Source organism: Phoxinus phoxinus, assembly GCF_949152265.1.
Source record: "Phoxinus phoxinus genome assembly, chromosome: 14".
Classification (NCBI taxonomy): Eukaryota; Metazoa; Chordata; class Actinopteri; order Cypriniformes; family Leuciscidae; genus Phoxinus; species Phoxinus phoxinus.
In genome coordinates this window covers 33,383,817-33,394,525 of record NC_136889.1, presented here as the reverse complement: position 1 = coordinate 33,394,525, position 10,709 = coordinate 33,383,817, and positions in this window count along the sequence as shown.

The following is a 10,709-nucleotide window of genomic DNA, read 5'->3' as shown; positions in this document are numbered from 1 at the left end:
AAATGCCATGGGTCTGCTGAATTTGCATAGCGTAACTCCGCCCCACAGTGTGGGTATATAAGGAAGTGAGCCGGCAACATGCAGATATGTTTTCGCTTTCGGAGCCAAGTTTATCCTTCACTCCACAAGCCATCCTGAGTATCATCTCTATTCCTCTTCGAGACGAGCTTCCCTCCAGGTGTTGGTGTGACAGCGAGTTCCAGCGAGTGCACATTCCCTGCGATCTGAGCAGTGATCTGCCAGTGTGTGTGTGTTCTCTCCCTGGTCGCTTCAGCATCTGCGGGGATTTCTCCTTCTCTCTAAAAGAGCAAAGCGCGTGGCACGTCTTTTTAAAGATGCATCGCCCGTGCCCTTCTGGTTGTGGTCACTGGCTGTCTGATTTAGATGGGCACAATCGCTGTTTTGCGTGTTTGGGCTTAGAGCACGCCAAAGCAGCGCTTGTGGATGACTCATGTTTTCATTGCGGAAACATGACCATCGCGACACTACGGTCGAGACTCAGTGATCTCGAAAGAGTGAGAGTCCCCTCATCCACACCCCGATCTACCCCCTCTAGTAATAGAGCTGGTACTTCGGCTGGTGGCCAGGGTGACCTGAGGGTGACGGTGTGGCAACAACAACCGACGATTCGTCCTCGGGCCACATCCCCCTCTCAAGTGCCGCAACCCGCGAGCCGACCAGATGATGCGCTCGATCAGTCCCGGCCAACGGTCGGCGGCGGACCGAGTGCGCCGTCTGGCGCTCCTAATGACGATGCTATGTCGATCACAGCATCACAAGGTGGGCAGGAGTCCTCGGGAGATGAGGGGTCGGCTGTGCTGCCGCCTCCGGGCGCGTCAGCATTGCCCGATCCTGATCCCGAGCTGACGGCCATGCTTTCCCGGGCAGCCGCGAGCATCGGGTTAGAGTGCAATCCGCCACCCTGCCCCGAGCGCTCGCGTCTGGACGATTGGTTTTTGGGCGCGGCCGCCGATTCACGTCGGCGTCCAACCCCAATGCCTTTCTTCCCGGATGTGCATGAGGAGGTCTCGAGGTCCTGGAAGACACCCTTGTCTTCCCGTGATCGCTCGGCGACCTCCTCCGCCTTTCCTCCTCTCGATCAGGCGGCTGTTTACGGGTACACTGGGGTGCCTATGGTTGAACGCTCTGTTGCGATGCAACTGTGTCCACAGAGTGCTTCTTCCCGTGGTGATCCTAAGCACCCCTCCAAGGCCTGTAGGTTTTCGTCGACCCTGGTGGCGAAGACCTATAGAGCTGCGGGGCAGGCAGCCGCCTCATTGCATGCCATGGCCACTCTGCAGGTCTACCAGGCCCAGATGCTCAGGGACATGCACGAGGGGAGGACTGACCCAGGGCTCTTCAATGAGCTGCGTGCCGCCACTGACCTCGCTCTCCGGGCGACGAAAGTGACCGCACGCTCCCTGGGCCAGGTGATGTCCACTAGTGTGGTCCAGGAGAGACACCTCTGGCTCAACCTGGCCGATATGAGGGACGCTGAGCGGACTCGTCTGCTTGACGCCCCCATATCCCAGGCTGGCCTCTTCGGCGGAGCGGTTGAAGATTTTGCCCAACAGTTTTCAACCGCCCAGAAGCAGACTGAGGCTATTCGTCATATTCTGCCCCGACGGCCCGCTGCTGCCTCCACCCAGCCGTCGGTTCAGACGCCTCAGCCTGCTCGCCGCCGAGGGCGCCCTCCCGCGGCTCCCGCCCCTCCCGCACGGCCCCAGCAGCAGCCTTCACCCGGGCCGCGTCGTGGAGGACGCCGCAGGCAGGCGCCCCAGCCCTCTCCAGCCCCGCGCCCCGCTAAACGCCAGGCCAAGCGGCGCTCCTGAGACGGGCTGCTCAGAGATGGCCATCAGTTCTTCTCAGGAGATGGTAGCAGGACCACTCCTTCCCCCGGTGGAGGGCCGGGGGAGAATCCTTTGTTCTCCACTCCCCGCTGCTCACCCACGGGTGGGCAGCACCCTAATGTGGTTAAAGAAAGAACTGATATCCCCATCTCTGAGCCCCCAGAAGGGAATGACAGTGCGCGCCGCCCACGGGCCCCGCCGCTCTCATCCCCTTCTGTCGCCAGACCCCTGCCAGAGCACGCCCCCGTGGAACGCTGGTCCTTCCCTGGCTCCCTCTGGCAGGACGCGGCTAATGACCGTGCCCCCACACCGGGCCGCTATGCCACCCACGTCCGGGCCGGTCATTCCGCTTCGCTGCACCCCCGCGGGGACGTCTGTCGTCCGCATGACCCCGCTGGCACAGTCCTTGGGAGCCTGGTTAGAGCTTCCCAACCTGTCCCGCTGGCTCGCGCGGACCATCAGGCTCGGCTATGCGATTCAGTTCGCGCGGTCTCCTCCCCGCTTCAGGGGAGTCCGCTTCACTATGGTCGGTGGCAATGCCCCTGTCATGAGAGCGGAGGTCGCCACCCTGCTGGCGAAGGGTGCGATCGAGACTGTCCCTCCAGCCGCAATGAGGTCCGGCTTCTACAGCCCCTACTTCATTGTCCCCAAGAAAACCGGTGGGTTACGACCAATCCTGGATCTGCGCGTCTTGAACCGTTCCCTTCACAGGCTTCCGTTCAAGATGCTCACGGCCAAGCGCATTTTCGAATGTGTGCAGCCACAGGATTGGTTTGCAGCGATCGACCTGAAGGACGCCTACTTTCATGTCTCCATTCTTCCTCGACACAGGCCGTTTCTACGGTTTGCTTTCGAGGGGCAGGCATACCAGTACGCGGTCCTCCCATTCGGGCTGGCCCTGTCTCCTCGCGTCTTCACGAAGGTCGTCGAGGCAGCCCTTGTGCCGCTACGGCAACACGGGGTTCGCATCCTGAATTATCTCGACGACTGGCTAATCCTAGCTCACTCTCGGGACCAGGTTTGCGAACACAGGGACCTAGTGCTCCGGCACCTAGTCCGTCTGGGCCTTCGGGTCAACTGGGAGAAGAGCAAACTTTGCCCCGTGCAGAGGATCTCTTTTCTCGGTATGGAAATCGACTCGGTCGCCATGTGCGCGCAGCTTACGAGCGAGCGCGCGCAGTCACTGCTGACTTGCCTGAGACAAATCCAGAGCAAGAGTGCGGTTCCACTGAAACTTTTTCAGAGGCTCCTGGGGCATATGGCATCTGCAGCCGCGGTAACGCCGCTCGGATTGCTTCATATGAGACCGCTTCAGCACTGGCTTCACGATCGAGTCCCGAGGTGGGCATGGCACCAGGGCAAGCTCCGAGTACCAGTTACTCCGACCTGCCGTCAGACCTTCTCCCCGTGGACGAACCTCAGCTTTCTACGGGCCGGAGTGCCCTTAGAACGAGTTTCCAGGCATGTTGTTGTGTCAACGGATGCCTCCTCCACGGGCTGGGGTGCCATGTGCAATGGACATGCTGCCGCGGGCTCCTGGACAGGACCCCACCGCCTATGGCATGTCAATTGCCTCGAGTTGCTGGCAGTACGTCTCGCTCTGCACCGCTTCCGGGCGCTGCTCAAGAACCAGCACGTACTAGTCCGATCAGACAATACCGCGACAGTAGCGTACATCAACCGACAAGGTGGTCTACGCTCCCGCCGTATGTCGCAACTCGCCCGCCACCTCCTCTTATGGAGTCAGAAGCATCTGAGGTCGCTTCGAGCCATTTATATTCCGGGAGACCTGAACTGTGCAGCCGACGAGCTCTCACGGCTTCAGCCTCTTCCTGGAGAATGGAGACTCCATCCCCAGGCGGTCCAGCTGATTTGGGATCAGTTCGGGGACGCACAGGTAGACCTGTTTGCCTCCCACGACTCGTCCCACTGCGCCCAGTTTTACTCCCTGACCGAGGGCACGCTCGGCACGGACGCTCTGGCGCACAGCTGGCCCCGGGGCCTCCGCAAATATGCGTTTCCCCCAGTGAGCCTTCTTGCACAGACCCTGTGCAAGATCAGGGAGGACGAGGAGCAGGTCATATTGGTTGCGCCGCACTGGCCCACCCGAACCTGGTTCTCCGAACTTGTACTCCTCGCGACAGCACCTCCCTGGCCAATTCCTCTGAGGAAGGACCTCCTTTCTCAGGGACGGGGCACCCTTTGGCACCCTCGTCCCGATCTCTGGAACCTCCACGTGTGGCTCCTGGACGGGACGAGGCAGGTTTGAGTACCCTACCACCAGCGGTGGTGGCTACCATCACTTCCGCTAGAGCGTCGTCCACTAGACATGCCTACGCGTTGAAGTGGAACCTCTTCGTCTCTTGGTGCTCTTCTCACTCAGAAGACCCCAGATCATGCCCGATCAGTGTCGTGCTTTCCTTCCTGCAGGATGGGTTGGAGCGAAGGCTGTCTCCCTCCACCCTGAAAGTATATGTTGCCGCTATCGCCGCACATCACGACGCAGTTGATGGTAAGTCCGTGGGAAAGCACGACCTGGTCATCAGGTTCCTGAGAGGAGCGAGGAGACTACAGCCTCCTCGCCCTCCTCTCGTTCCCTCTTGGGACCTCTCAGTGGTACTAACTGCCCTGCAGAGTGCTCCCTTTGAGCCTCTGCAATCAGTGGAGCTTTAGTTCCTGTCAATTAAGACAGCGCTCCTGGTTGCTCTGGCCTCCATCAAGAGGGTAGGGGACCTGCACGCATTTTCTGTAGACGAAGCGTGCCTGGAATTCGGGCCGGCCTTTTCTCACGTGATCCTGAGACCCCGGCCTGGATATGTGCCCAAGGTTCCCACCACTCCCTTCCGGGACCAGGTGGTGAACCTGCAAGCGCTGCCCCTGGAGGAGGCAGACCCAGCCTTGGCATTGCTCTGTCCAGTACGCGCCCTCCGTGCTTACGTAGACAGAACGCAATGTTTCAGGACCTCAGACCAGCTCTTTGTCTGTTATGGTGGGAAGCTGAAGGGAAGGGCTCTCTCCAAGCAAAGGTTGTCTCACTGGATAGTGGACGCCATTGCTTTGGCTTACCAGCAGCAAGGTCGACCGTGCCCCCTTGGTGTGACGGCCCACTCCACCCGGAGTGTGGCCTCCTCTTGGGCTCTAGCGCATGGCGCCTCGCTAACAGACATCTGCAGAGCTGCAGGCTGGGCGACACCCAACACATTCGCCAGATTCTACAATCTCCGAGTGGAGCCAGTGTCCTCCCGAGTACTCGCTTCAACCAGCCGGTGCTAGGACCCGCTCAGGTGTCTTCGCTTGCTCGCCATTCCACTCCACGGACTGGATACGTGCGATATTCTCCTCAGGTGAGCCTGATAAGCCCTGAGTTCCTCCAGCGCTGTTGACGTCAACGCCAGAGTTATGCCTCCGGCAGCTTTCGCGTTGGCTAGGTGCCACCATGTGCATGGTTCCCCCGCTGGGCGACCCCCACGTGTGTATTTCCACTGTAAGCCTCCTTCGAGCATGTGTCTTTCCCTTGGCAAGCCAGTCTGCCACCCCTGGGGTTGAAATACTCCACCCTACGGGCTGGACACCCCAGTGTTATCCGTATGCACCCCCCTCCGGGTCATATGTGTTTTCTTAAGTCCCCCCCCTTCGGGCGGGCACTGATTGCATATTTCCACTGTGATATGCTTCCCAGTGTACCTTGGTATTCCTGTGTTAAGTAGGAGTCCTTCGTCCGTGCTAGTCTCACGACAGGGAGCTCAGACTTACGCAGGGCACTGGAAGACAGCCGAGGTGGCGTGATTGGACTGGGAACCCCATTCGTCGTCATTTCGACGTAACTCGAAGTGACTACGAAAGGGAACGTCTCGGTTACGGATGTAACCCTCGTTCCCTGAGTAGGGAACGGAGACGTTACGTCTTCCTGCCACTTCCGCTGTACCGCTGGAACAGCCTGAGTTCAGCTTGGCTCCTTCAGCGAAGAAACATATCTGCATGTTGCCGGCTCACTTCCTTATATACCCACACTGTGGGGCGGAGTTACGCTATGCAAATTCAGCAGACCCATGGCATTTGCTTGCCATTGGCTCGTTTTATTAATATTCGAAGAGGATAGGCTTCTAAGCGAACCCCATTCGTCGTCATTTCGACGTAACGTCTCCGTTCCCTACTCAGGGAACGAGGGTTACATCCGTAACCGAGACGTTCCCTGAGAGGGAACGAGACGCTGCGTCGAGACGCGGTGGGAACGCCCTGTGTGATTGCGCCGTGAAGCACGTGTATAATCAGTCCAATGGAAAGACGAGACGTCATAGGCGGGTGACGTCATCGACCAGGAAGCTATAAAGCACCCCTGAAAACAGACCGCGACAGCTTCTGAAAAGCCGAAGGAAGTCGATCACAGGCATGCTGCGAGTATGGCATCACAGATGTCATGGAGGGAAACCCCCGATAATAAAGCCTTAGAGGCAGCCATACTCCTGGTAGAGTGGGCCTTACCATACCAGGTGCAAAAAAAAAAAAAAGTATGCACCACGGAGAAGACGAAATAAGGATCTCTCCTCAGAGATAACCCAGCAGAGAAACATTCATTGCAGAAATCAAGTACTGTACCATAGGGCAGATAGCAAGATTCAGAAGGCGTTCTCCGCACCAGGCAGAGAACAGTTTACATTTCAATGCATATTCAGTCTTCTCGTAGAGGGAGCTCTAGACTGGAGTATGGTCTCCACGACTTCGGTCGAGAGACCTGAATCTATGAGCTGGGCCCCCTCAGAGGCCGAGCCCACTGTATCCATAACTCCGGATGAGGGTAACCCCCGGGAGCACAGATATCGGGAAATGTGTACAGGTGTAGCCTCAACACCTAATACATTGCATCCAGTCCAAGCGGAGCTGGATGAGTCAGGGAGAACAACATGCGTTGTATAAAACGATGCGAAAGCAAGACTTAAGTTTTGACCGAAGTTCTCCCAAAGAAGCTCCACCACCTCAGGGTGAAGTCTCCATTCCCCGGGCCTCAGCCCCTGCCTCAACAGGATATCTGCTCTGATATACGAGACCATCCGTGTATTGTCCGGAAGGAAAAAACACATGGTGACCTCTCGGGTCTGATAGGAAGTATTGAGATTCTCGGAATACCGCCATCACTTCTAGCCAATTATGTGCCAAAAGGAGATGGTCCTGCCAAAGACCCTTCGCTGAGTGACCACTCATGATCACCCCCCACTTGTGAGGGAAGCATCCGCCGATAGGAATAAGCGTCGATGAGAAGCCCCCAACACTGGCCCTGGGTGAGGTTCTTCCACATGACCGAGGCACGTAGGCATAGCCGTGTGACCTTGATCATGCGAAAACGGATTTCCCTTTGGAGAAAAACCCTTGGTCCTGAGCCACCACTGCAGGGGTCTCATGTTCAGAAGGCACAAAGTAATTACGTTGGACGCAGCTGCCATGAGACCCAACAGTCCGAAACTGTTCCATAGTGAGTGACTGGCCTAGTTTTACCCCATTTACGCCGAATCATTGTCGAATCCCATAATACACCTAGAAAAGTGGTCCTCTGAGCTGGGAGGAGCGCACTCTTCTTGGCGTTGAGTCGCAACCCCAACATCTGTAAATGAGACAGAACGTCATCTTGATGCAGAAATGCCATCTGCTCAGTTTGAGCTAGGATCAACCAATCGTCGATAGTATAATACGCAAATGCCCTGGAGTCTCAGAGGAGCCAGAGCTGCATCCACGCATATTGTAAAGGTGCGGGTGATAAACCTAAGAACGGAAGAACCCGATACTGGAAGAACCCGCGCCTCGGGGAACAGGAACTGAACCGTCCTCTTCGAAAAACGCCCGGCAGTAGCGGAGCGTCCTCACGGACAGCTTCTCGCAATGCTCACAGGCAGTCCCCTCGAGAACTGACTGTTGGCATGCTCCACTCCCAAACAAGCTGATGTGTGTGTGTCCGCTCGTGATATAACGTGGGCAGGGAACAACACAACGCTTGCTTGCTCTATTTTGCCATAATATATATATATATTGCAACTTGACAGACAACAACAAATATGACAAGGATAGAATACACTGATCGCTTGCTGAAGGCGCAGAAGCTGTCGCGGTCTGTTTTCAGGGGTGCTTTATAGCTTCCTGGTCGATGACGTCACCCGCCTGTGACGTCTGGTCTCTCCATTGGTCTGATTATACACGTGCTTCACGGTGCAATCACGCAGGGCGTTCCCACCGCGTCTCGACGCAGCTCGAGTTCCCTTGAAAGGGAAACATATAGTTTATTTTTTTGGTAACGCTTTACTTAAAGGCTTTATATATAATGTATTATAAATATGTTTAATGCATCAATTATGCACCTTATAATGCATTGAATGATCTCATGAATAATTTCAACCACATTTAAAATACATAATAATACTTATCTATTCATTGTTACATCTTTAGAAAGTATAATGCATTAATGCACAATTTCAGATGCAACAAAGAATCTGCTAATATTATAATGAATTTAACTTTGGTTACAATTAATTATGAGGTTTTTTTTCATCACTCAAAAGGTTCATAAGAAATTTTTAAAAATCTATTTCTCTTTGGAGAATACGAGTGGGATTTTTTACTTCCACAACTTTAAAGCTCTATTTATGAAAAAGAAAGAAAAGAAAGAAAACTAAATAATCTTTTTTCGGCAGTATTTCTATGAATACAATTATGGGCTCATTGAACTGGCACTCAGTAATTTACTATTATGTATTACAGATTATTTGAAAATGATAAGCAGGGTCTTTTTTCAGTGAGTGTTTTATATTTGGAAGAAATTCATTTTTCCATAGTTCTGGAAATGTGGACATTTGCTGTCTTTTGTGTTGTTAATACAGTATCTGCATGCATTCTAGCCAAATAAAGTTGAACCTGAGAACCAAGCCATGTGTTGTGTAGAGTCCTATAATTTTACAGTCATAATTCAAGAAGCATATCGATCCGTTCAGTGGTGAAGTCTGAACATTCGATCTCACATAACCTGTGAGTTATATTTCTCTTTGCTCTGTAAAGCAAGGTCTCTATTTATCTAAAGTCCAAGGATAGTTCATACATAATTTACAGAATATGTCGATACTAAACTCATCACATGAACAATTGTATTTAGTGTGGTCATTGTTTATTATTGACTTGGAATATAGAGAATTTTAATCTAACTTCCACAAAGATTGTTACAAAACAACAATCTTTGGTGATTTTTATTTAATAGAAATCGCAAACATGTTTTTACTTAAATTAAAAATATTGGCTACACTTTATTTTAAGATGTCATAGTTACACTAATTATACATTTAACACATTTAATTACACAAATTTTGATTCATATTAATTAACTTCATGTCTATAGGATTTGGATTAGGGTTTGGTTTGTTTCAGGGTAGTTGCATGTAATTATGCATAATTTATAGTTTTACTATACTATTTATATTTATATATATATATTACTATATTAACTATATGTAACAATGACACTGTAAAATAAAGCGTTTTATCTGCATGTAATCAGAGCTATAATTAATTTATGTAATTACACCTTTAACCCACAGCAACCCTGTTTCTAACCTGACCCGTGTCCAGCTCAAGAGCCGCAGTTTTGCAATACAGGATCAACACAATAAGTAGTCAAGTCAAGTCAAGTCACCTTTATTTATATAGCGCTTTTTACAATACAGATTGTATCAAAGCAGCTTCACAGCGATAACATGAAAATAATACAAAAAACAATTTCATCATCGTCCACCTTTAAGGCAGATCTATAATATTGTTGAATATTAAATGTCCCCAACTAAGCAAGCCAGAAGGTAAGGCAACAGTGGCAAGGAACCAAAACTCCATCAGTTGACAGAATGGAGAAAAAAACCTTGGGAGAACCCAGGCTCAGTCGGGGGCCAGTTCTCCTCTGGCCAATGAGTGAACAGTGTATGATTATGATTCAGGAGCATTACAGGTCAGAAGTTCAGAATGAATCAGAGTATTTGTCCAGTTCCTGTTTGTTGAAGTCGAAGAGTGGAGAGGAGGAGAGACTGGTTGACACTTCAGGTCAGCGGCGGCGTCGTGTCCTGGCGCTGGTCCCGGTGGACAGCGGTAAACCTCGGGATAGACAGAGAGACTAATATTAGCGTAGACGCCATCCTTCTTATGATGTACCAAGTACATCAGGATTTACGGGGAGTGTTCCCGGTCCCGGCTGTTCTAAACTATGCAGCCTAATTATATAAGTCTATAATGTGTTATGTGTATGCTAGGCCGAAGAGATGTGTTTTTAGTCTAGATTTTAAACTGACAGAGTGTGTCTGCTTCCCGGACAATGGTAGGAAGATTGTTCCAAAGTTTTGGTGCTAAATAGGAAAAGGATCTACCGCCAGCAGTCGATTTTGATATTCTAGGTATTATTAACTGGCCGTTTTGAGATCGCAATAGACGTTAAGGACTATAATGCGTTAAGAGCTCGCTCAAGTACTGCGGAGCTAAACCATTTAGTGCTTTGTAAGTGATCAGCAATATTTTAAAATTTATACGATGTTTAATAGGCAGCCAATGCAGTGTTGACAGAACGGGGCTAATATGGTCATACTTCCTGGTTCTAGTAAGAACTCGAGCTGCTGCGTTTTGAACTAGCTGTAGTTTGTTTATTAAGCGTGCAGGGCAGCCACCCAGTAGAGCATCTCATAATCTAGCCTTGAGGTCATAAACGTATGAACTAATTGTTCTGCATTATTCATTGAGAGCATATGACGTAATTTAGATATATTTTTAAGATGGAAGAAAGCGGTTTTACAGATACTAGACACATGACTTTCAAATGAAAGATTGGTATCAAAGAGCACACCCAGG